This window comes from Danio rerio, chromosome 6, assembly GCF_049306965.1.
Source record: "Danio rerio strain Tuebingen ecotype United States chromosome 6, GRCz12tu, whole genome shotgun sequence".
Lineage (NCBI taxonomy): Eukaryota > Metazoa > Chordata > Actinopteri > Cypriniformes > Danionidae > Danio > Danio rerio.
This window is the reverse complement of record NC_133181.1, coordinates 35,980,919-36,003,116: the sequence shown is the minus strand read 5'-3', so window position 1 is coordinate 36,003,116 and position 22,198 is coordinate 35,980,919. Positions and strand designations below refer to the sequence as shown.

The window sequence follows — 22,198 nt, the reverse complement described above, 5'->3', positions numbered from 1 at the left end:
AATAGTGCCCTTTAAGAATCATAATGTAGTCCCAAAATATTAATTATTGTCATTATAAATTTGTATCATTTTGCCATTATCACTTAAACCACTATAGTTTTACAAGTTCATCAGAAGGAAATTTGTCGAAGAAATTTGAAAATTGGTTAGGTATATTAAATAGGCTTGTAGGGTATGTATTTGGACCATATCAGAAGTCAGTGCCACATAAATAAGCTGTCGACTGAGGTGAGGGAAGTAGCAGATTGAAAACATTCTTTTTTTTATTTAAAAGAAAATCAACAGGCTATCATTAACCAGAAAGTATTAAAAATTTGAGCAGCACAATATATCATTTCAGCATCGACATCGCAATGTGCATATACACAGTGGTGACATCGCAAGATCTGCAATGCAAAGTGTAACCATAATCAGGTAAAACATTATCACTTGCATGTGTTTTTATGGCCTGTGTTTGTGTGAGCACTTCAGGAGATTTTAAAGCATTCAGGCTCAAGAAATTTTAGACCTAACTTTAATAAAGGTTAAGTTCAGAGAATTATTAATAAGATAAAGTCAGTGTTGTTTTACAATTTATTATTTCATTTCTGTAGCTGAATACTGTAAAGACTCCTGAGAAAAATTGTAAAGCCCTTTTTCACTTTGTATTCATCAATGCTTGAAAATAGTTTTTATGCAAATGATTCAATCCGTCAAACTAAATTACTAAATTATTTCCAAATAGAGGTGATAAAGTAATTTACATCGCAATATATATTGCAGAAAAACAATTGCAATGGCATAGTATGCCAATATCGTGCAGCCATATTATAAATATTTTACAATTATTGTTAACCTGCATACTGTATGTACTGCATGCAGCTTCATTTTCTATCTGCACATGAAATGTCCAAGAGCTCACACATGTGCTTTGAATTATTTTTGCAGTACTGTTCGTTTCATAGTAGAAAAAATACAGAGATAGAAAAACAGCACTAGTCATGATAGCAATAACCACCGACATAATGTGTTTACAAATACATTTGTGAAGGGAAAAATGGATATCAAGTACTGTAAATGAGTATAAAGGCATTTTATTGATCTCAATTCTTTGAAATGTTTTTTTTTTAATGTGCAGACACTGCAAGTGCATGGCAGACAATGACAGGCACGACTCCAGGCTTATAAGTATCCTGTCAAAATGTAACATTTCTAGTGAAATGTATTGTAGCGATCTCATGATAGTTCTTGACATGCAGTAATTCTCAACAGAGGTGTCTTTTTTTTGGCACTGAAGGCAAATAGTGGTCATATTTCTGCAAAAAAATTAAATAAATAAAAATTCTGACATTTGAAGCTGAACTTTGTAACATACCAGGAATTCCTTTTTTGCTACTGTACTGTTAGTACTGTAACTGTTACTTACGTTAAATTACAGCTTGGCTAGATGGGTCTTCAATTTTTCTTCCATTTGTGTTTATATTTAATTTAAATTGTATATTCATGTAAAAAAAGAATAATAAAATAAATAAATAAATAAATAATTATATTAGACTTGAAAATGTCCTTAGTGGGTTGACTTATTTTTAATCCCTATGCAGATATTTGCAACAATGTAAGTGACAATGCTTACACAAAAAAAAAATAATATAAAATTAATATCAACCACCCTTATTCCAAAGATTTGAAAAAAGAAATCAGGCAAGACATAACCCTACTAAAAACTGACAGAGACTAAAATGTTAGTGTTCCACCTGTTGTGTTTGGTATTCACGTGCCACCAGGTGAACAGATCAATGCCTGCCTTCTGTCAGATGAAGAGTGCTGTCAGTATCTGCTGGATCTCTCCGGAGAGAGAGCCTCAGGTCAGATTCACAGCTCTCAGCCAGACGTCTGGGCTCGCGTGAGAGGACGGCAGAGAAAGCACGCGATGGAATCCCTTGCCTGAAGTGCAACCACTCACAACCTCTCTTTTTTCATCTCTCAGTTACACACACACATTTTTACACACTGCACGGCAAGGACAAGTTTTGCTGGTTTACAGTAGAGCCTGTCAGAAGCAGTGGGTAAGCATGTCACTTTGGGATGATGGCTGTCTCTCTGGGACCTCCTGTCCAATGAATCCTTATGGTCTTAAACCCCTCCCTGCCCTGCAGTAGAGGGGTGTCGAACATGCACGCAAGCTGTGGTAAAAGACAGACGCTCCAGTGAAGCAAGAAATGCATATACAGCGAGGATAGTGTCAGAAAATGTCCAGAGACGGTGTCTATCCACTGCGGTCCTGTCAAGGGACAAGACTACAGAAACAAAGCAATACTTTATTATTAAATATGTTAAAATTATACTATAATATTGTGATTTTTTATTTTTTATATTATTACTATTTATTTGTTTCTTTTTTACTTTATAAAATGTATACTGCTTACGTTGAATTGACAACAGAATGGAAATTAGATGCGAAAGCTACTAAAAAGGCCCCCGCAACACATCTAAGCCAAGTGTACATTACCGCTAAGCCTCGTCTAGACAGACAATCTAGTGGTTGACCCATGTTAGCTGTGTACAGGCTGTCAGCCTCTTTGCATAAATTGCATGAGGAAAAAAAAATTACTTTCATGATGTTAATTTTTTTTTTTTCTGTAACAGCAAAGCAGAGCAGTTTGTTAGAGGTTAGGATTTTTATTTAATTTAAAACTGCTAGTTAATTTCACTAATTAAATATAAATGATTTAAAATAGATGGACCTAATTATAATTTAAAATAGCAATGTTATTTAAAATAAATTATATTCCAATGATATTTTTTATTTGATGTAATAAAGATTATCTACAAAAAGTTACCAATTAAAAAAGTTACCAGAAAGTTATCTTTCCAAAAAATAAAATAAAATTCAATTTGTATCAGGTGTAGAGAAATCAAATAGTTGTATAACATGTTAAATACTATCTACAAGTTATCAAATTTGTTAATTAGAGACTCTTTAATACAATATTGACTTTGTTTGTATTTAATAAGTACATTGTAAAAAAAAAAAAACTTAAAATTCACTGCAACCAGCTTCAGGACATTGTTTTTATCTGTTTATTAAACTTTTACAGTTATAACAAAGTAATTTTACAGATAAATTTAAACAAATAATTTTTTACAGTGTAGGTAGTTAAATGCAATACAATTAGGATAAAATGAACCCTGTCTATGAAAGTTAGCAAACTTTTGAATGACTCTAAAGTTTCTATTAGAGACATTAAACTTTTGAGCTCTGCAATTGTTTGTAAACTTCTTTAAAATAGGACAAAAATAGATTATTTGGATGTAAAGAATACTCCCTACTGTAAGGTTGAATGTTTTCAAAGTGATTTGTGTTTACACATATCTTCAAAAACTGTCCAATTTTTATACATACACTACCTGACAAAAGTTTTGTTGCCTATCCAAGTTATAGGAACAACAAACAATGACTTGACTCTAGTTGATCATTTGGTATCAGAAGTGGCTTACTGTATATGAAAGGCGAAAGCCTCTAGGTTATGTTTATTTTACCAAAATAAAATAAGATCACGCCTTGATTTTTAATTATTTAATTAGGACACCAAGGTCTGACTGTGCTTAGACAAAAGTTTTGTCACTTAACAGAAATAATTTACAGTATAGAATATAAAGTCATGCTGCAGTGGAAAAAGAATATTGTGTATGACTCTCATGAGCTTGGAGGACTGCATCCATACATCTCTGCAATTACTCAAATAATTATTAAAATCATCTGAAATGGCCAAGAAAATTCAAGAGTTCATCAACATTTTTTATTCATCTTAAATGCCTCCTCCTTCATTTTACCTCAGACATGTTCAATAATGTTCATGTCTGGTGACTGGGCTGGCCAATCCCGGAGCACCTCGACCTTCTTTGCTTTCAGGAACTTTGATGTGGAGACTGAAATATAAGGAGTGATATCCTGCTGAATAATTTGCCCTCTGCTGTGGTTTGTAATGTAATGGGCAGCACAAATGTTATAATACCTCAGGCTGTTGATGTTGCCATCCACTCTGCAGATGCCCCCATACTGAATGTAACCCCAAATTACGAGTTTCCTTTACCAAACTTGACTGATTTCTGTAAGAATATTGGGTCCATGTGGGTTCCAGTAGGTCTTCTGCAGTATTTGTGATGATTGGGATGCAGTTCAACAGATGATTCATTTGAATAATCTCCCTTCTGCCACTTTTCCAAATGAAGAAAGAAATCAAGTTATTATTTGTTGCTCTGGGCTCAAAGACTTTTGTCAGGTAGTGTGTGCCAGGCTTAGAGTTGGGACTGTCACTTTGTTAATAGTAAACAGTTAGTAAGCAGTACCTGAAGAGTAAAAAATTAACTCATTCACCAAACATTTGTTCTCCCAGGTCTGATCCAAAATCACTTTGTAAAGACATTTGACGCAGATGTGTATTCAGAATTTGCAGTATGTACATTTTAAGAGGAATCTCTGCTGTTTGTCGTAATATTCGGGAAGTAAATCCATGCATTGCTAAAGAAGCAAATTACCATGTTTTCTGCCATTGTTGCATTTGATTATGTGCACTTGCCTTTAAAACCAACACACACTGCTAAAGAATAAAAGTTTAAAATGTACTATGGACAAGCATGACTTTCCAAATATTTAATAGTTTCATATTTAACAGTTTTCAAATATTTCCATATTGGATGTTTACTCTGAAACGATAACAGTGCCGTTTTCAAAAACACACTTTGAAACAATTTTACAATGTTTAGTGTCCAAAATGCAGTTGTTATGTAAATGCACTAGCAAAATGCATAACAAGTGTTCCGTTTTGGCTGAAAATGTTGTTGTGTTAATAACCTCTTATACACCATCCATTTTATTTAAACTCTGAAAAGGTAAGGAGTTCTGCCAGCAAATATACTTGCTTTTTTTTTTAGTCATAAACCTTTATCAGGGCCATAAAGCATATCAGCTCTCCTCTTGTGTAAACACATCTTAACAATAAAACCCCTGGGTAATCCAAAGCCCATAAAAAAGAAAGATAAAAAGACTAAGTACTTCAGAACCTACAGAAATCCAGAAGCCTTAAAAGTCTCGCAGATCTAAAGGCTCTTGATCTGACTTGGTTAAAGAATTTGTGGAGTAGTGAGGTCAGTATTGGCCAGATTTCGCTTTGATTGCCGCAGTCAGCATCAGCAGGCAGAGATTTTAGTGTCCCAGAGCCACTTCAAGGAACATTAAACATAAATCAGTTAGCCAGGGTCATCTGAGGATAATCAAGACCCAGATTCAGTTTAAGATATGTTTTTGTCGTTGAGAGCTTTGCATTTAGGTTGTTAAAATAAGAGAAATCCGTTGAGGTGTGAGGATTTTTGCATGCTTTCTCTCTTTCTTTTCTCACTCTCAATCCTGTCACCTCTCGATGAACCATTTACCCAGCAATCACCAACCCAAACCTACAATTTAACTGACCAGTGCCGGTCGTGAGTAATACTCTCAAGGTATTAAAGGTAAGGTATTAAAGAGGTCTCAAACTGAGCCTCTTAATGTCTTTGCATAGCTAGACCAAAAACACAGAGGTAGAAGTAAAGATCATTAGAGTGGTTAAGTTGGCTTCCACCGTTAATAGTTGGATCTTGATGGATTAACATTAACGTTCATTGTGACTGAATGGAATTAGGTAATTTGCCATCTTGCCATCTTCATGTCAGCCGGCTTTGGTAGGGTAAGCCCATTTGACTTAAGGTTGCCTATGGATTGGGTATTAAGAAAGGACATTGTTAATTGTACAAGAAGGCCACCTTCGTCTTCTTTGCTGATTAGAAAATTTAATTATTATCTTCGACGTAACGTCCATTGTTCTTTTGTTTCTTACAACAAAAGACTAATCTAAAATGCAATATTTTAAAGTAAATAAGAGCAGTGGCTTTTGTTTCTGTACTGACGTCTACAAAAATGTTTTTTTTTGTTAAGAGAAATTTGCATTTTTTAACCCTTAAACTAGGCTTAGAATTACATTCAGCAAGGTTTAAATCATGTCTTGATATTGCTCTTTAACATGTCCGATAATAATTAAGAAATAGGTCAGGAGTATAGCTATTTTTATGGCTGTTTGAATGCATTCCAGGGACAACACGGTGGCTTGGTGGTTAGTACTGTTGCCTCACAGCAGGAAGTTTGTTGGTTCGAGTTCCAGCTGGGCCAGCTGGTATTTCTGTGTGGACTTTGCATGTTCGCATGGGTTTCTTCCGGGTGCTCTGGAGTTTCAAAGACATGTGGTATAGTTGAATATAATTGGATGAACTGAATTGGCCATAGTGTATGAGTGTGTGTGTGTGTGTGTGAATGTGAGACTGTATGGGTGTTTTCCAGTGCTGTGTTGTGGCAGGAAGGACATCCCCTGCGTAAAACATATGCTGGAATAGTTGGCGGTTCATTCCGCTGTAGTGACCCCTGATAAATAAGGAACTAAGCTGAAGGAAAATGAATAAATGAATGCATTCGACCACATAATTGCTTGAAAAATGAAAGAAAAGCATTTTCAACTACAGTAGCTTAAAAGTGCGTCACCGTTTATAGGTAACAGTGGATTTGCAGTTTATTTTTGTAGTAATTTATCCGCAAGCAAACTGTGCCTTGAGGGTGTTGGTACCAGTGTAGTCAAAATTATACTCCATGAAGAAAACAGATTGAACATGTCCAAGCTACAGTACAGCAACAATGCATGCCCTCACAGACCAGAGAATGTTGAAGAGGTTAGAAAGTACCCTCATTTTTACAATGGGCTGTATGTACAGCTAGTGTTTTTTAGCCAATAATGGTGAGAGATTTATGTGTCTTATGAGAGATTTATGTGACTATTATAAATTCCGTAAGGTTCCTTTAACAGTATTGACACTGTAATATAATTAAAATACAATCAAGTAAATAGATTTAAGCATCCATTTGGATGTTAAAGTGTAAAAGAGACGAAAGACTGCTTAAATACAGGCACTGTTATTAGTCACAGGCGAGGGCAAAAATTCCATTGAAAATACTTGGGTAAAATTAATTTTCATATTTTAAAGAAAGGTGACGCGGTGGCGCAGTAGGTAGTGCTGTAACCTCACATCAAGAAGTTTTCTGGTTTGAGCCTCGGCTGGTTTAGCTGGCGTTTCTGTGTTGAGTTTGCATGTTCTCCCTGCGTTCACGTGGGTTTCCTCCGGGTGCTCCGGTTTCCCCCACAGCCCAAAGACATGCAGTACAGGTGTGGTACAGATAGTATGAGTGTGAATGAGTGTGTATGGATGTTTCCCAGAGATGGGTTACAGCTGGTAGGGCATCGGCTGCGAGAAACGTGTGCTGGATAAGTTGGCGGTTCATTCCTCTGTGGCGACCCCATATTAATAAAGGGACTAAGCTGAAAAGAAAATGAATAAATGATTGAATTTTAAAGGCATAGTGTTGAAAAATGTAATTTAATGCAGTGCTTCTTGTTTGGTCCGATACCCACTTGATATCGTATCTCAGCCAGGCAGCGAAGATCGCTGTTTTAAAAGAAAATCCGATCTTAGATGCGGCGATTTTGTATAGGATGACAATTAACTAGATGTTCTCGAGCTGAATGACTCAATGTTTGTGAAAAATGTTTGTGAAATTTTTTTTGTAATATTTTTCCATGAATTTAAATGTATTATCTTTCCATTTCTAAAGATGTTCTGTGATTAAAATATTATTTTAGTAAATATGCTTATGTTTAATAAATCTGTTTTGTTCAAATGCAACTGAGAAATGAATAAAAGTATTCATTTTCAAAATGGAGTGTACTCGTTTATGCTGAGCACTGTATATTTAAGTCAGCAATATTCCGTTCGTTGTGTTTACATGCAGCTCTTTGGGACTTTGCCAAAGTTAGCAGACAACACAGTTGGTTTTTGTTGTTTCTAGTCCTTTGACGTTGACCTATTGTGTCCCAGACCTTAAATCACAGCAGTCAAGGTCCAAGCTGGTGCAACATGGCAGATTGCAACATGGTAGATGGTCAGCTGTTTAATGAGCAGTTTAGACCATCTACAGTGCTCCAAAACACAGCTTAAGCTAGATATCCAGTTTTAACAACAGCCAAGGGGTTTCACAGCAACCACCAATACCGATTTTGTTTCTTTCTTCTTCCTTCAGGTCCATTCATTCAGTATAAACCTGGGTGACCTCAGCAATGTAATCCACAAATAAACAAACAAGCCAGATATATGTGGGAAGAAACATTGAAAAGAGTTTGGCACACCACTGGCCACGCACTAGAGCCGCATGTTTCTGTAAGTATACAGTACAAGCAGCACCACATTCTATTCCTGTAGCACTTGCTGTGAATGCTGCAATACGTCACTGAGGGTGCAGCCTGGGAAAGAGCTGGTGGAACAGTGGCCCCAGGACTGAATAGTCTGAGGTTGAGGGGATTTTTTTCTCCAAATGTCTAACTCCTGACCAGACCTCACCCTGACGAGACATCTCAAATACTAACAGTGTGGTGAAAGCAAAGCAAAAACTGAGCAATAGGACATTTTTGATATTTTGGTTTTGGGGTAAAAGCATTGGACTTTCTGTTTTCTGTTGTTGTTCACATGCATGGCCACAGTTTTGCTACACTAAACTAACATAGCTCATTTAAAAGTAATGTCTATAGTTTTGGAGAAGCATCAATGCTAATAATGACATTGCTCAGTAGAAAGAAAAAAAATACAGCAGTAGTTTTGTCTTGTACTCCAGTCCAAAGGTCATTCTTGAAAATGAAAGTTGAATACATACTAAATTACTGTGGTAAGGAAAATAAACTTCACATAGCAAAGATGCAGGGCGACACGTTGGCTCACAGCAAGAAGGTTGCTGGTTCAAGTCCCAGCTGGGTCAGTTGGCATTTCTGTGTGCAGTTTGCATGTTCACCATGTAGGTGAATTGAATAATTGGTCATAGTGTATGTGTGTGAATGAGTGTATGGGTGTTTCCCAGTACTGGGTTGCACCTGCAAGGGTATCCGCTGCATAAAACATATGCAGGATAAGTTGGCAGTACATTCTGCTGTGATGATCCCTGATGAATAAAGGGACTGAGTCGAAGAAAAATAAATGAATGAATGGCAAAGATGCAGTAAAGTTGTGTAAAATTGGTTAGTTAGAGGCAAATGTTCGCAGGAAATGCACCCTCTAGATCAAGAGAGTGTAAATTACAAAAGAGCAAAATCAGTGTATTGTTAATTCAAAGCATGTTAGCATTGTCACAATCACCATCGATCTAGTCCATACAGATCGCTGGAGAACTACAAACCCTGTCATGCACCACACATTCACACCTGTTCCAGTTCTTCTTTGGTTACACACACTCAGCTAGGAGCTGCTCAAGGACTGATAACATGGAGCTTATATACAGCACATAAAAACACAAACTTTGCTGTTAAAACTGTTAAAACTGTGATATTATGACATATTTTCCATTGCCTTGTCTAGCAGTGTTTTGGTCCTTGCTTTATTTTATTGCTTATCTTGACTGTACTGTTGGGTTGATAGATATTGCCATGGTCCATCGCCGATACATCACGATGCTGAGCTGGCATTTTATCAAGGATATACTGCTGGATTGCGTCTCATAGCTGTTAAATGTGATATTTAATTAATCTTGTCTCCATATAATGACACTTCTGTCTTTTGAATCGATCAGGTAACGTGTCACAGCATCAGTACACTGCTTCTATCTTTCGCTTTCAGGCTTGTACTTAGTCGTTTTAGCTAAAACCTCAAATAAAGTTGGTTGGCCACTGTTTTTTGTGCACCTTTTTTACCAACCAAGTTTGTCGACTCTATAATCTCGACATTATAACGACACAGATCAATCTGCCTATTCATGCCAGAGTCCCGCAGAAATAGTGATTGGCAGGTGATAATTTGTGTGTAACTTATTTTTATTAATTTATGATTTGGTTATGGGTAAAACTAAGACCATGTGGGTCAGGTAGTTGAAACGGTAGGCTACAAATAATTAATTTGTTATGAATTAATTAGTTAATCATGAATAAATAATTCACCGCCACCTATAATGACGATGCTATCGTCCATCATGATGTTTCACATTAGACATACTCTGATGCCAAATTGGTCGACATCGCCCAACCCTACTTGCCTGCTGCATGTACAAACCGCAGAGCCGTTTATTTGACCTCGACATTAGATTGTCTGCATGTACCCGTTTACACCTGTTTTGATCATTGCATGCCTGACCAATCTGCCTAATAAACTGCACATGGATCCTCATCTCCGTTGTCCAGCGTCTGTCATATAACAACCATTGTCACTTGTATTTAACTGGAATAACTTTTTTATAAAGCAAAATACTCAATGCAATGAAGACATATAATATATTTTAGTTTTTAGTTTTGAGTCTCAGGTCATCTTTAAAAATCATCTTTGGTTGAAGTTCCCAAGCGCCCCCTACATATCTAAAAAAAAAGGTACAAAATAAAAAGTAAATAAAAAAAGCATTAAAAGTTCTTGGTTAGGTTGCGTGCGACGTCGAGAACTGGTGGCTTCTTGGGAGTGCATTTTTCTCTGACAGCATCATTAGGCAAAACGAGTGTGGCCTGGGAGACGCGTTCTATCAATAAAGCACCAGAGACAAGAGGCAGACTGCCAAAGCTTGCCCAAAGAGCTGTGGGTGCAAGCAGTGGCTGGAGGCTGGCCGAGAGCTGCATCCCCAGGGGGTTCGTTGGGAAACACACCCGGCCCTTGCTGCCTACATTTCCTTCTTGCTCCTTCCTCTCTTTATGACTCAAACCCTAGATGTACGAGTCAAATCCTCCAAGATCTATGTTTATACTACCCCTCTGCAAACCGCAGTTTGGCTTTTACCACCGTATATGTGCTGAAAGAACACATAAAGCAGCACAGTGAGCGGATAACATGACAACAAAACAACACAGCCATAACAGCAAGTAGGGCAGAGAGAAGGTCTGATGAGGCCTTCGTGAAAGACGCTCTCCTGGCTTCGAGAAGCTCTTGGCAGCCTGTTCGTTGCTGTTTAAGCAGCGTGAGAGAGATCAGCTTTGATGACAGACCACAGGGTAAATTTCCATTAATCTGAAAGCAAACTCAGCTACAGTCACTGCAAAGCCGACCACAGAAGTCCCTCAAAGTTCCAAAAAGTGTCCAAAAAAATAAAAAAATCAAAGCGCAGATGGTACACACTAAAATGATGCAGCTGTAGTTGATCTTCACTTTCTTTTTGAGATTTTCCTAATTGAAAAAGGGAAAGACACAAATGAGTGCTATCGTTTTGCGAAATGTGCCTGAGGAGCATTACGTGTCCCTTTTGGCACACATACTGCTGCTTAACTGGAAGATTGAGGTTCTTGAACGCTTGGAAGATTCAATTCGTAGAGAATACTCATACTGGTTATATTTAGCAAATGTAACATAAAAAAGGATTAATGAACTGGGTTCTCCTAACACTGAATATTCTGTCATCGTTACCTGTGGTGTCATTTACAATATGACTTTTTTTTTCTCCTGTGTAACAAGATATCATGTTTATATTTACCTTGCATTTTTCATGTAATCCCTGTAATTTCCCCTAAACAATTTAAAGTCAATAGGGTTCAAAAAACAATGGACCATGTTCTAGCACATGGAAATGAAAACAACCCAGCAGGCACAGGACGTCAACATGACATCAGACTGACGTTGTACTCCAACATTCCGGAATGTTGCATTTTGTTAGGAAATGAAAATCGGGTTGACGTCAGAACCCAACGCCAGGCCGACATCACAATGTCCAATGTCAGACAAATTTTGCATTTTGGTTACTTTTCAATGGAACCTAAAACCAACCACAAATCAACGTCTAATGATATTACATCCTGTGTGGACGTTACCAATTTGACATCTATTAGACATTGGATTTTGGTTGCCATACTCGATGTATAAATGTTGTTAAGGTTGGTTTAAGATGTTGGCTCGACTTTTTATTTTGGTCAGTTTCCAACACAACCTAAAATCAACAAAATATCAGCGTCATTTCACATTGTTGTTGGATGTCAAAATAGCATTGTCTTTAGTCACTGGCAACCTAAATTTAACGTAATATTAATGTCTTACGACGTTGTGCATCTGCTGGAAAGTCTATATAAGGCATGTTAGAACATCATGTTCAATGGATTTTACTGTTGTTTAACAAAATATTGACTGTTCATCTGATGAAAAATTTCTGTGAAAAAGAATTCAATAGACAAAAACTTACCTTTATACAGTGTGCATACAATTGTAAAGACTAACACGGTCTACACTTGATGCAACCACCACATAGTAATGTTTTCAGAGTTGTGTGATCCCAAGTTTTTAGCTGAGCTGCATTTATGTATTCACCTGATATTAATATGTATTCAAATGCATCTCGAGACCACTTGGACTCTCAGTAATGATTTTAAATCACGCTACACTGAGCTAAACTGAACTGAACTTAAACACTAAAAACTGAACTACTCTGTTCCAATTACTATGCCCATTTATGTGAAGCTGCTTTGACACAATCTACATTATAAAAGCGCTATACAAATAAAGCTGAATTGAATTGAATTGAATTGTCAAGGTTGGATGAGTCCATTGATATTTCATAATTGTTGTTCTGCCTCTTTTCCACTGTACCAAAGGAGAAATGCTCCCTCATCTGAGCCTGGTGTCTCCCAATTTTTCATCTCTTGCTCTTTCAATTTGTGGAGTTTTTGTTCCTTACTACTGTAGCCTCTGGCTTGCTTATTTGGGATTGGTGGAGCAGGTTCCATCTTCCTTCAACAGTGACATTCATATTAAACTGAACGAAATCAGATTTGAACTAACTAGAATTACACTAGCATTCTACCACTATTTGTGTGACATCTTGAATATCCCCCACAAATTGAAATAATTGTATATTTTCTTTTTTTGTTTACCCTTTTAAAGTGACACAACCTCTCTATTTTATAAAAGGCTATAAAAGAAAAAATAGCTTGAACTTTGTTAAGAGTATTCCCTCATGGCATCATACTATTCATAGAAGCTGGAAAGCAAGTGAGTAAAAAGTAAACAGAAAAAAATGGCCAGAATGTTTGCCTTGAAATAGCACAAGCTTAAAATGTTTTAGGCTCTATTTACACCTGTTTTTGGCCCTGCCACTTGTGACTGGATTGCCGAAAATGCTTCTTAATGTCAGTTAAGACTTCTTTCATAGTTCTCACCAATGTTGCATTTGAGTGCATCATTCTCTATAAAAACATGTTCAAAGGAGACCTTTGAAAAGCAAAAAACGAAGCACTTTTCTATTGATTGACAGTGTTTTTTGAACTCATCCCTATTCAGCAAATAAACACACACAAACAGACTCGCCTAAAGGCATACATTTCGACACACAGACAGACATTACACACTCTAGTCTGAAAACTGTGCGCAGAACTACATGAACAAAGTTTATAATCAGTTATATACAGCTACTTGGCAGCACAGTAGAAGGAGAAGAGAGATCATATTTTTTCCATGCTTATATAACTCTGCTGGAGAATGGAGGAGGAGGGGGAGGTAAATGAGACTTTGCTGAAAGTTAGCTCAGACTCTGAAACTGAGAAAAAGTGGAGCAAAGAAATGGCGTGAGAATCTGCTGAGGAAGGCAGCTCCAGTCGGAGATCTGCCTGGAGGCCATCTCATGCGGTCTTTCCCTCTTCTCTTCCTCTATCCCTCTACCGTTCTCGTCTGCTCCTGAGGGTCAGGAGCATCACAATCCCCTTGACTGTTTCATGGAAGAGGCACTGCGCTCATTATAAAGTCTGAGACTGCCTTTTTTCATGTGTTTTTACCACACTAACAAAGCCCTAAGCATAGTGCTTGCCTTTTTGTTCACTTTAACTGCATTAGAGTCCATCAGCGCAAGAGCTTCGGCTTTCAGAACAGCCAGATTCTCTCAGATCATCTACTACTATAGCAGACAGTATAGAATATGTTGTAAAGTTTGGTTTGTGTTGTGTAGCAGCCCTTATCACTTTGACATTGATTTGTGAAGCTTATTTATAAACTAATTTCGAGAGGATCACATGCTTATGATTACTTGTGGCCGGTCCAGCATTATTCAATTTATGATTCACCAATCAGACGATTCCTGAGCCACTATAAGCACTCAAAAGTTCCAAAACAGCCATCGTCATTTTGAAGAATCCCCCCTTCAACCCCTACTCCTCCTCTTATCCTAGATGGGTGGCATGGTGGCCCAGTGGTTAGAATTGTTGCCTCACAGCAAGAACGTCACTGGTTCTAGTTTTTACCAAGCCAGCTTACGTTTCTGTGCGGAGTTTGCACGTTCTCCCCATGCTCACATAGGTTTTCTCCGGGTTCCACGGTTTCCACCCACCGTCCAAAAACATGCAACTTAAATTAATTGACTAATAAAAATCGGCACCATAGACATGCTCCTAGTAAGTAGCTATCTCTTAAGAGCAATCACTATCTGTTCATTAGCTACTACAGCTGGGGAGTTCTCGAGATCTACCTGAGCTCAAACTCCCCTCTTGCCTTCCAAACTGGAGGAAGCCTCAGGCTCGAGGATCTTATGAGCTCGGGGCTCTCTCCGGGGACAGCATGCCAAACAAGATTTATAATTAATCATCAGCTAAGAGTGAACTCCTAAAACTTTATTTATTAATTAAAACACGGCACAAACGTACAGTTCTAAATGCCCCATGGCTCATTAGATGCAGTCAATTTGCATATAAGTTAACAGTATTTCCATGGAAATCATCACAAATAATCGCTGTAAATCAAATCATCTGTCCTAGTTACAGATTACCAGTGTATAGAAAACATGAAAAATAGTCAAGATGTTCTTTGGGAACCACATAATTTAAACATGCAACAAAATCCAATAAAACATTCTGGCAAGAAACTTGACAGCAGATGCTCCCAAAATGCCAACACTCAAATATCAATTGCCACCATAAAAAGCTATGTCCCAAAAGCGTGCGAATAAATTATATCCGCTTTCCCAGGGAAGACACGATCTTTGTCTCTGTCTTGACTCCTGTGGGTATCTAAAAGGGCACATCTTTGATAACACTCAACAAATCGGCCCTGGGGTTCTTCATTTGATAATTATCAGGTAATGTCACTGATGTAATTGGCACTCATTAGAGTACAGTAACACTTTAACTCTCAGCCCTTCTGAACTTTCATTTTAATGACACGCGCACACACACATAAATTTGTGGCTGGGAGGATTGGGACCTTTGCGGTGAGGGGGGTTATCATAATTACCACCGTAATCAGTTTCTCCTCCACCATGTTATCGTTTCAGTAATTATTGAGGTGCTAATCGGGATTTATAGTAATTAATCATATATCAACATGGCTCTCTCCATCAATTAATGTAAATAAGCAGCCATGTGATGAAAGCCCAATTTCATCTGCTTTCATCTTTCTTCTTGTGGTCTTAGGGGTTAGCAAGGGGGCCTAGGGGTCCTACAGAAGTGGCATTCATTTAACAGATTGAATTCTTTTATGAGATCTCAGAGACTAATAATTTCATAGCTGAAACCCACAACTCATGAAATACATTTCATTTTGGTTTAGATGGGTGGAGTACCATATTGAATATAATTATTTATTCATTTTCTGTATTGATATTAAAGGATTACTCCACCCACAATTTTTAATTTATGTTCTTTAAAGGGTAACAGAGGCCTGCTAATAGAAGCTGCATGGGTAAACCTCACAGACCTCAGGAGGCATGCTAGAAACTAGCGTCATAAGCTATTGGTCTTTAATGTCCTTGTTAGCAAGTCCCCTCCCATGCCAGGGATTTCAGTTTAAAATCCTGGTTGTAGATGGGTAATACCAGAGGGTTTAAATTGGTGCCAAGACTTAGATGAGAATGAGGTTTTTGTGGTAAGTGTAATGGGGGCCTGCTTGTAGGGTTTATGACAGTAGACCTCACTCCTCAAGAAGTGTACTATCGACTGATGCCAGAGGCAGAAGTCTGTAATGTCCTTATTAGTGCACCCTGTCCCATTCTGGAGACACCAGATTGAATCCCACTTGGAGTGGTGAAAGTAGAACCGGTAAAGTTATATTTGGTGCTGTGACCCAGATGGGAGTGAGGGTAACAGAGACCAGCTAATAAGAGCTATCTGTCAAGAGATCGACTGTAGCTGGAACCTGTAGTATCCTTGTTAGAATGCCTTGTTCTATTCTGATGACATTAGTTTCAATACCACTTGGAGCACTGCCAATGCAACCGGAGCAGTTACATTGGTGCCGTGACCCGTAATGATGTGAGAGTAACAGAATAAAGCTAATAAGAACTATGTGGATTAACCTGAAGCCTAATTTATACTTTCGCCTGGCGTCACATAGCGCACCTCCACTGAGTGCGCGCACACCTCGAGAAATGGAAGAGGCTTTTATACTTGACACGTTTGCCATTGAGATATTCTTTATAATGACAGGGAGCGATCAAAAGGAAACCACTTTGAAAATGTTTCCGTAACTATGTCATATCACTAATATTATTAAAGGTTTTTTTTTTAACAATGTATTTGTATTATTTTTATAATTTATTTTAATGATTATAAAGATTTTTATAGCCATTCGGATACAGTTCATATTTCAGACAGTATGTATATTATAGTTTATTTAAATTTGAATGACAAAAGAACATGGGTTGCTCTTTAAATGCATTTTTTTATTATCTCATATTAGGGGTGTCACGATTTCGATTTTTAATCGAAATCGATCGAAATTTATGCTCAATTTCGATTATCGAATCAAAAAATAGAATCGTCGATGCTGCCACGCCCCCATGTCACGTCAGCTTGGCTTGCCAAGCGGGAAAAAAACAGGCTTGTTGAAGTGCTTGTTAAACTGCAGAAGCAGGAGACCCATCGACAGAACTTAAACCCTCTCCTCTTTCAATGAAGTCGCCGGTGTGTAAGCATTTTGGATTTCCAGTGAGTTAAGTTGACAACGTTCGTGTTGTCGACAAAAAAACCCCACAGTTTTGCAAGCTCTGCTATGTACGTATTACGTACGGTTCGTCCGATAGACAACACCGGCATCGCGATCCTCCGCCCGCCCCCGTTGCAAATCCGCTCGCGAAAAGTACACACTCAGGCTTTGTTTACACTGTCTTTGTTTTTAAATGGCATTTTAGAACGACAACGATTTGACATCCACAGTGGCGTGTAGCATTTCTGAGCAGCCCTCCTTCCTCTCTACCTCTGAAAATGCACATCACGTGACCACACAGACACAGACACACACACAGCCATATGAGCTTGAGACAGCAGGTCCAGGCAGTCAGAGGACTGCTTCAATCTTTCACTCACTTGTACTAAGTAATTTTAGCGAACACCTCAGATACTGTTGGCTGGTTTCTGTTGGTTGTGCGTCTTTTTTTCCGACGCCATTATAACGACACAGATCACTGCCTATTCAAGAATCCCGCAGAAAAAGTGATTGACAGGTGGTAATTATATGTGTATCTTGCCTTTATTCATTTACTGTATGATTTGTTTATGGGTAAAACAAAGACCATGCAGGTCAGGTAGTTTAAACGGTAGGCTACAAATAATTAATTGGTCATTAATTAATTATTCATAATCGAAAATCGAATCGAATCGTGACTTTAGAATCGAATATGTAATCGAATCGAGCATTTAGAGGATCATGACACCCTTATCTCATATATATATATATATATATATATATATATATATATACAAATACACACACACACACACACACACACACACACTGACATTGTTTTTATTTAGCCCACTCCAAAATTCACTATTTTCTGTCCTCTATTTATATGCTAAAAAGCCAATAATTGTCCAACATCACCAATAAAACCTAGAAAAACAGGGCATCAGTACAATGTAAACCTGTAGGTTCAAAAATTATTTTCCAGTTATCGAAGAAATTATTTGTTACTTTATTGGAGTTTTGTAACTATTAAATTGTTTTAAATTCAAAATTGTAATAAATACATCAGTGTTAAACCTATGAATGATGGAAAAAAAAATTCTGTAACTGTATTAAAACCACCCGAGTCTCCACTTTTGCCATGGCATCTTTAATGAGTTTAAACAAACGTATTCCTCAAGTTTTTCTAAACTTTTACAAAAACTTTCCTTTTTTGTTTTTCCACTACTGTTGCAATTTGTAGCCAAGAATTATTGGTCATCTGGTTCTCCCTATGATCACGCATGGACGGATCATAAAGGTGTCTGTACAGGTGTATGTGTTTCAGACAAATTCTCTTAAATGGTTTCATATTCAATTGAAATGAAACGTGGCGCCGCGCACAGTTAGCTCGAGTAAAAACAAAAAAGTGCACTTCACCAGCCAAAATCATATCACGTGCACCCAAATTGAATCTGGTGAAGTTTAGTGTAACTATTATTATTATTATTATTATTGAACTTTAATCTTACTCATATACTTTTGTGCTGTCTCCTACAAACCTATTAACATAGAATGCATCAGGACCCGGTTCTGGCAGAAATGCATAATTCAATGTCTTGAGATGATCAGAGATGGAAAAAAAAAAAAAAAACTGATAGGGAATTTTGTCTTATAGAAGGTCTACACTTTGATTTCTATACATCTGATAATCATATGATACTGTATTATGATCCATTAATAAATTAACCCTGTTCGCAACATGGTTTAGACTGGGTTTTACTCACTGGTTTTTGTTCTGGGTGGGATGTGCCATCAAGTAAAATAAAATCTGTAACTGCCCAAGCAATGCATCTATATAAGAATCCTTCAAATAATTATATTATTACATTATTTTATTTGTGCTTAATGTTACAATGTCAAAACAGCACATAAAGACTTTTTATATATGGAAAAGGAAACACAACTGAAACAAGATTCGAATGATCTACCTTATGATTCTTAATAATACAACAAGCCACAGTGCAAATGTAGCACAAGGTTAACGTTAATCTTTTAAGAATCTTCAGTCGATTAAATGCAACTAGCTACAGTATCTACATTCTACATTCAAGTCTTGTTTCACCAACTAAAATCTTTGCTAAAATCCTTCTATCAGAATAAATGTGCAACTTCTACTATGGATCATAGAACATTTAAGTTTCCCCTGCCATCTCGGCATGACATGTGCTCTTGGTCTGTGAGGTCTGGATAAGAGGCTAGACACCGGGGCATGTTTAATTGTATTGCACTGTTGTCTTCAGCCAGCAGAGCTCTGAAGCACGTCAAACTGTAATTGGTGCCATTTAAAGAAACATGATTTATGAAGAGACAGTCGAGCTGGCAGGAGTCAATCAATGTCTTGTATAGCTGTTTTTGGACAGACTGCACACAAACAAAAAAAAAAAAAAACAAAAAAAAAAAACACAATGCTGGAGAATAGAAGCACTAGGCAAGTTTATTATCAAAGTTTAATCTTAAAATTTAAGTAGAAAGTAATCACATAAATCATATGAAATGACCTGTCTTAAAGCTGTTGTTTTCAGGAAAATTTTCCTTAACATTGTGGCAAAAAAATACATAAATAAATAAAATAATTAAATAAATTTTACGGATTTTACAATAAACAGATTCATGTGAATTCTACGCAAACTGATAATGAAATATATAAAATAGATTTGAAAATAAAATCAAATAGTTATTAATAATTGTGTATCATAATGCATAAATATATATCTAACATGGCTCATTCTGAAAAAGTAGCCTTATATACATTTTTGGAGATTGTGAATTTTGTATGAAGAGATTTTCTAGATTGCTTTTTAAAACACTGAAGTTAGGTTTAGGGTAGGAGGTGGGCGAGTCAGTCTGTGCTTTTTAAAACACTATTGCTTGGGTTTAGGGAAGGCGGAAGGTGGGGGATTGTTTGGTTGGTCAGTCAGTAAGTCAGTCAGTCGACAGCAGCCTCTGGTGGATTTATGTGAGAACAGCAGATGCGAATGGTACACACGAGAGAAATTTGAGATTTGAAAAAGTGTACACATCGGCCTCTGGTGGACTTGCAGAAACAAAAACTCCAAAAAAAAAAAGTATTTTGCTCTCTCCAGAAATGTATATAGGGGTACGTAATCAGAATGAGCCTGGGTTATATCTTTTATGCTCTTAATGTTTATACACATATTAGAAATGTTATGGCTGTGCATATATTTGTTAAGTAAAATAAAAATCTTATCTGTACAATTAGTTTCTTTCTTTTAATTTGTCATTTTACTACCATTTCCTTAAGCATCTACCACCCTTTCTGATGCTACTGTATCAGGTGCCGGTGCCACCATCAGTACAAATTAGTGCCAACAGTACACCCATTGTCGTGTACTAGTCTGGTGCCCTGCTTAAAGACATGATGATCATTAGAGTCCCGACATTCTAATTATGAACCCATAATTCATCAAGAGAGAAGAGCTTCTTCTATTCACTCCTATCATCAATCAACACATCTCTAACTCCATCCAAAGTGCTCATGAACTTTTCAGAAATTCTGCTGACTGACCTAAAACGTCATTCAAATGCAGTAAACAAACACTGCTTCTTCACTACGCGACTCACCTTCTGAAATGTACTGTACCTGAGTCGACCCCATGGCCAGGACTAACCCCGTTCAACTGCCAGACGGCAGCCCTGATTGGATTCTGAGGGAGCCTCTTTCAATTTCTCAGTAATGAAATCCAAACTCATTAGAAGAGGGAGAATCCCTTTAGCCAGCCATGCAGAATGGCCCATAACAGCCAGTCAGATTAAGACCCTAAAGCAAGCCTTAGACCATGCACCATGAAGCTCCAGCGCTGCCTTGCTAATTCAATAAGAGAGCCTTGAGCTTCTGGATCCGTGGCAGAGCTTGGCCCTAAATGCATTTGGATTTGCATTCAAATGTTGCAACCGTTGTCCAAAGAACTAGTCGTTTCATGCAACCTTCAAATCTGTCATTAAATTCTTTGATATGAGTGTGGATTTATATTTACATGAATGTGAAATGTGAATGATAATGGAAGTGAAAATACTGTGGATGAAAAAAATGTATTGGTTTGATGCATTTGATGAAGGGTACATTGTAAAAAATGCTGGGTTCCACACAATCCCTTTATGTTGTCCCAGCATAAATCAATTAAGTTAATTTAATGTTATTTAAAAAAAAAATTTTAATGTTATTTTAACATAAAACAGTTAAGCTATCCCAAAAAGGACCTCAAAAACTGTGTTGCTTCAGCTCATTTTAAGTTTAATTAAGTGTATAATATAGAGTAGGGTTTTTATTCTGAAGGATGTGTCCTTTTCAATTTATCAGAGCAAAAATAATGTTCATGAGACATTTTTTTACAATGATTTTCAGAAATCCACTAAAATTTTGTTTCATAAAAAATTATTTATATACCTACAACTATACAGAGACATATTTAAATTATTTGGTGACATAAAATGATTGAAATGCTAATTGATTTCATTTTAAATCTTTATTTTTGCCACAAATAAACAAAAAAAAAATCTGAATGATTTATTTATTTTTAAACATTTTAAAGTTTTATTCCTTTAAAACAAAATACATTTTAGCATGATTGTTTATTTTTCTAATATTTAAGTACAGTGTCTTTCATTTTTACATGAAATTGATCTGTAACGCTGAATGATTATTTCAACCATATTTTGACATTTTTTTTTACAAAAGTTATTTGAAACATTTAATAGACGTTCATTTGCAACTAATATGATTCATATTTTTGTAAAGCCACGTTTGTAAATTTAAATGAATGCCTTTTATTAAATCGGTGTTGTTACATCTAAAATGCCTCATACCTGAATAATCAAACTTATTTCTTGCTCAAATTCCCATCTTTAATGCAAACACAATTAGTTTGACTTCAGTGACTGTAAACTTGTGAAACAAAAGAGCCAAATGAGTAAAAATATTGGATCTGTGCATTGGGCCTTGCTGTGTAAATACAGTGTAATAGACCTGCTGCACTTTATTATGCTGTTAATATTAATTAAACACAAATATTGACACGAAAAAAAGAGAAGCTACTAATTATTTCTAGTTTCTAGTTACAGTTAATTTGAATAATTATTGGGAGAAAAGTTCATTTATTTGAAGTTTATAATCCATTGATTCAGCAATTTATTTAAACACAAATTTAATTTATATTAAAATGTAACTTTAAATTACTTTTTATTAACTTTTAAATACATT

The 22,198-nt window shown here is 36.7% G+C and overlaps 1 protein-coding gene and 1 long non-coding RNA gene across 5 annotated transcripts in view; one reads left to right on the top strand and one right to left on the bottom strand.

Annotated features, from left to right (window-relative positions):
- Positions 1–10,443, top strand: part of LOC141386311 (uncharacterized) — a 120,428-nt gene extending 109,985 nt beyond the window's left edge. The window contains exon 3 of the long non-coding RNA XR_012408049.1: positions 8,135–10,443. This is a non-coding gene — a long non-coding RNA (uncharacterized lncRNA). The remainder of the gene's footprint in view (positions 1–8,134) is intronic.
- Positions 1–22,198, bottom strand: part of pik3r3b (phosphoinositide-3-kinase, regulatory subunit 3b (gamma)) — a 462,891-nt gene that overhangs the window by 78,098 nt on the left and 362,595 nt on the right. The gene's annotated exons all lie outside the window — the stretch shown is intronic.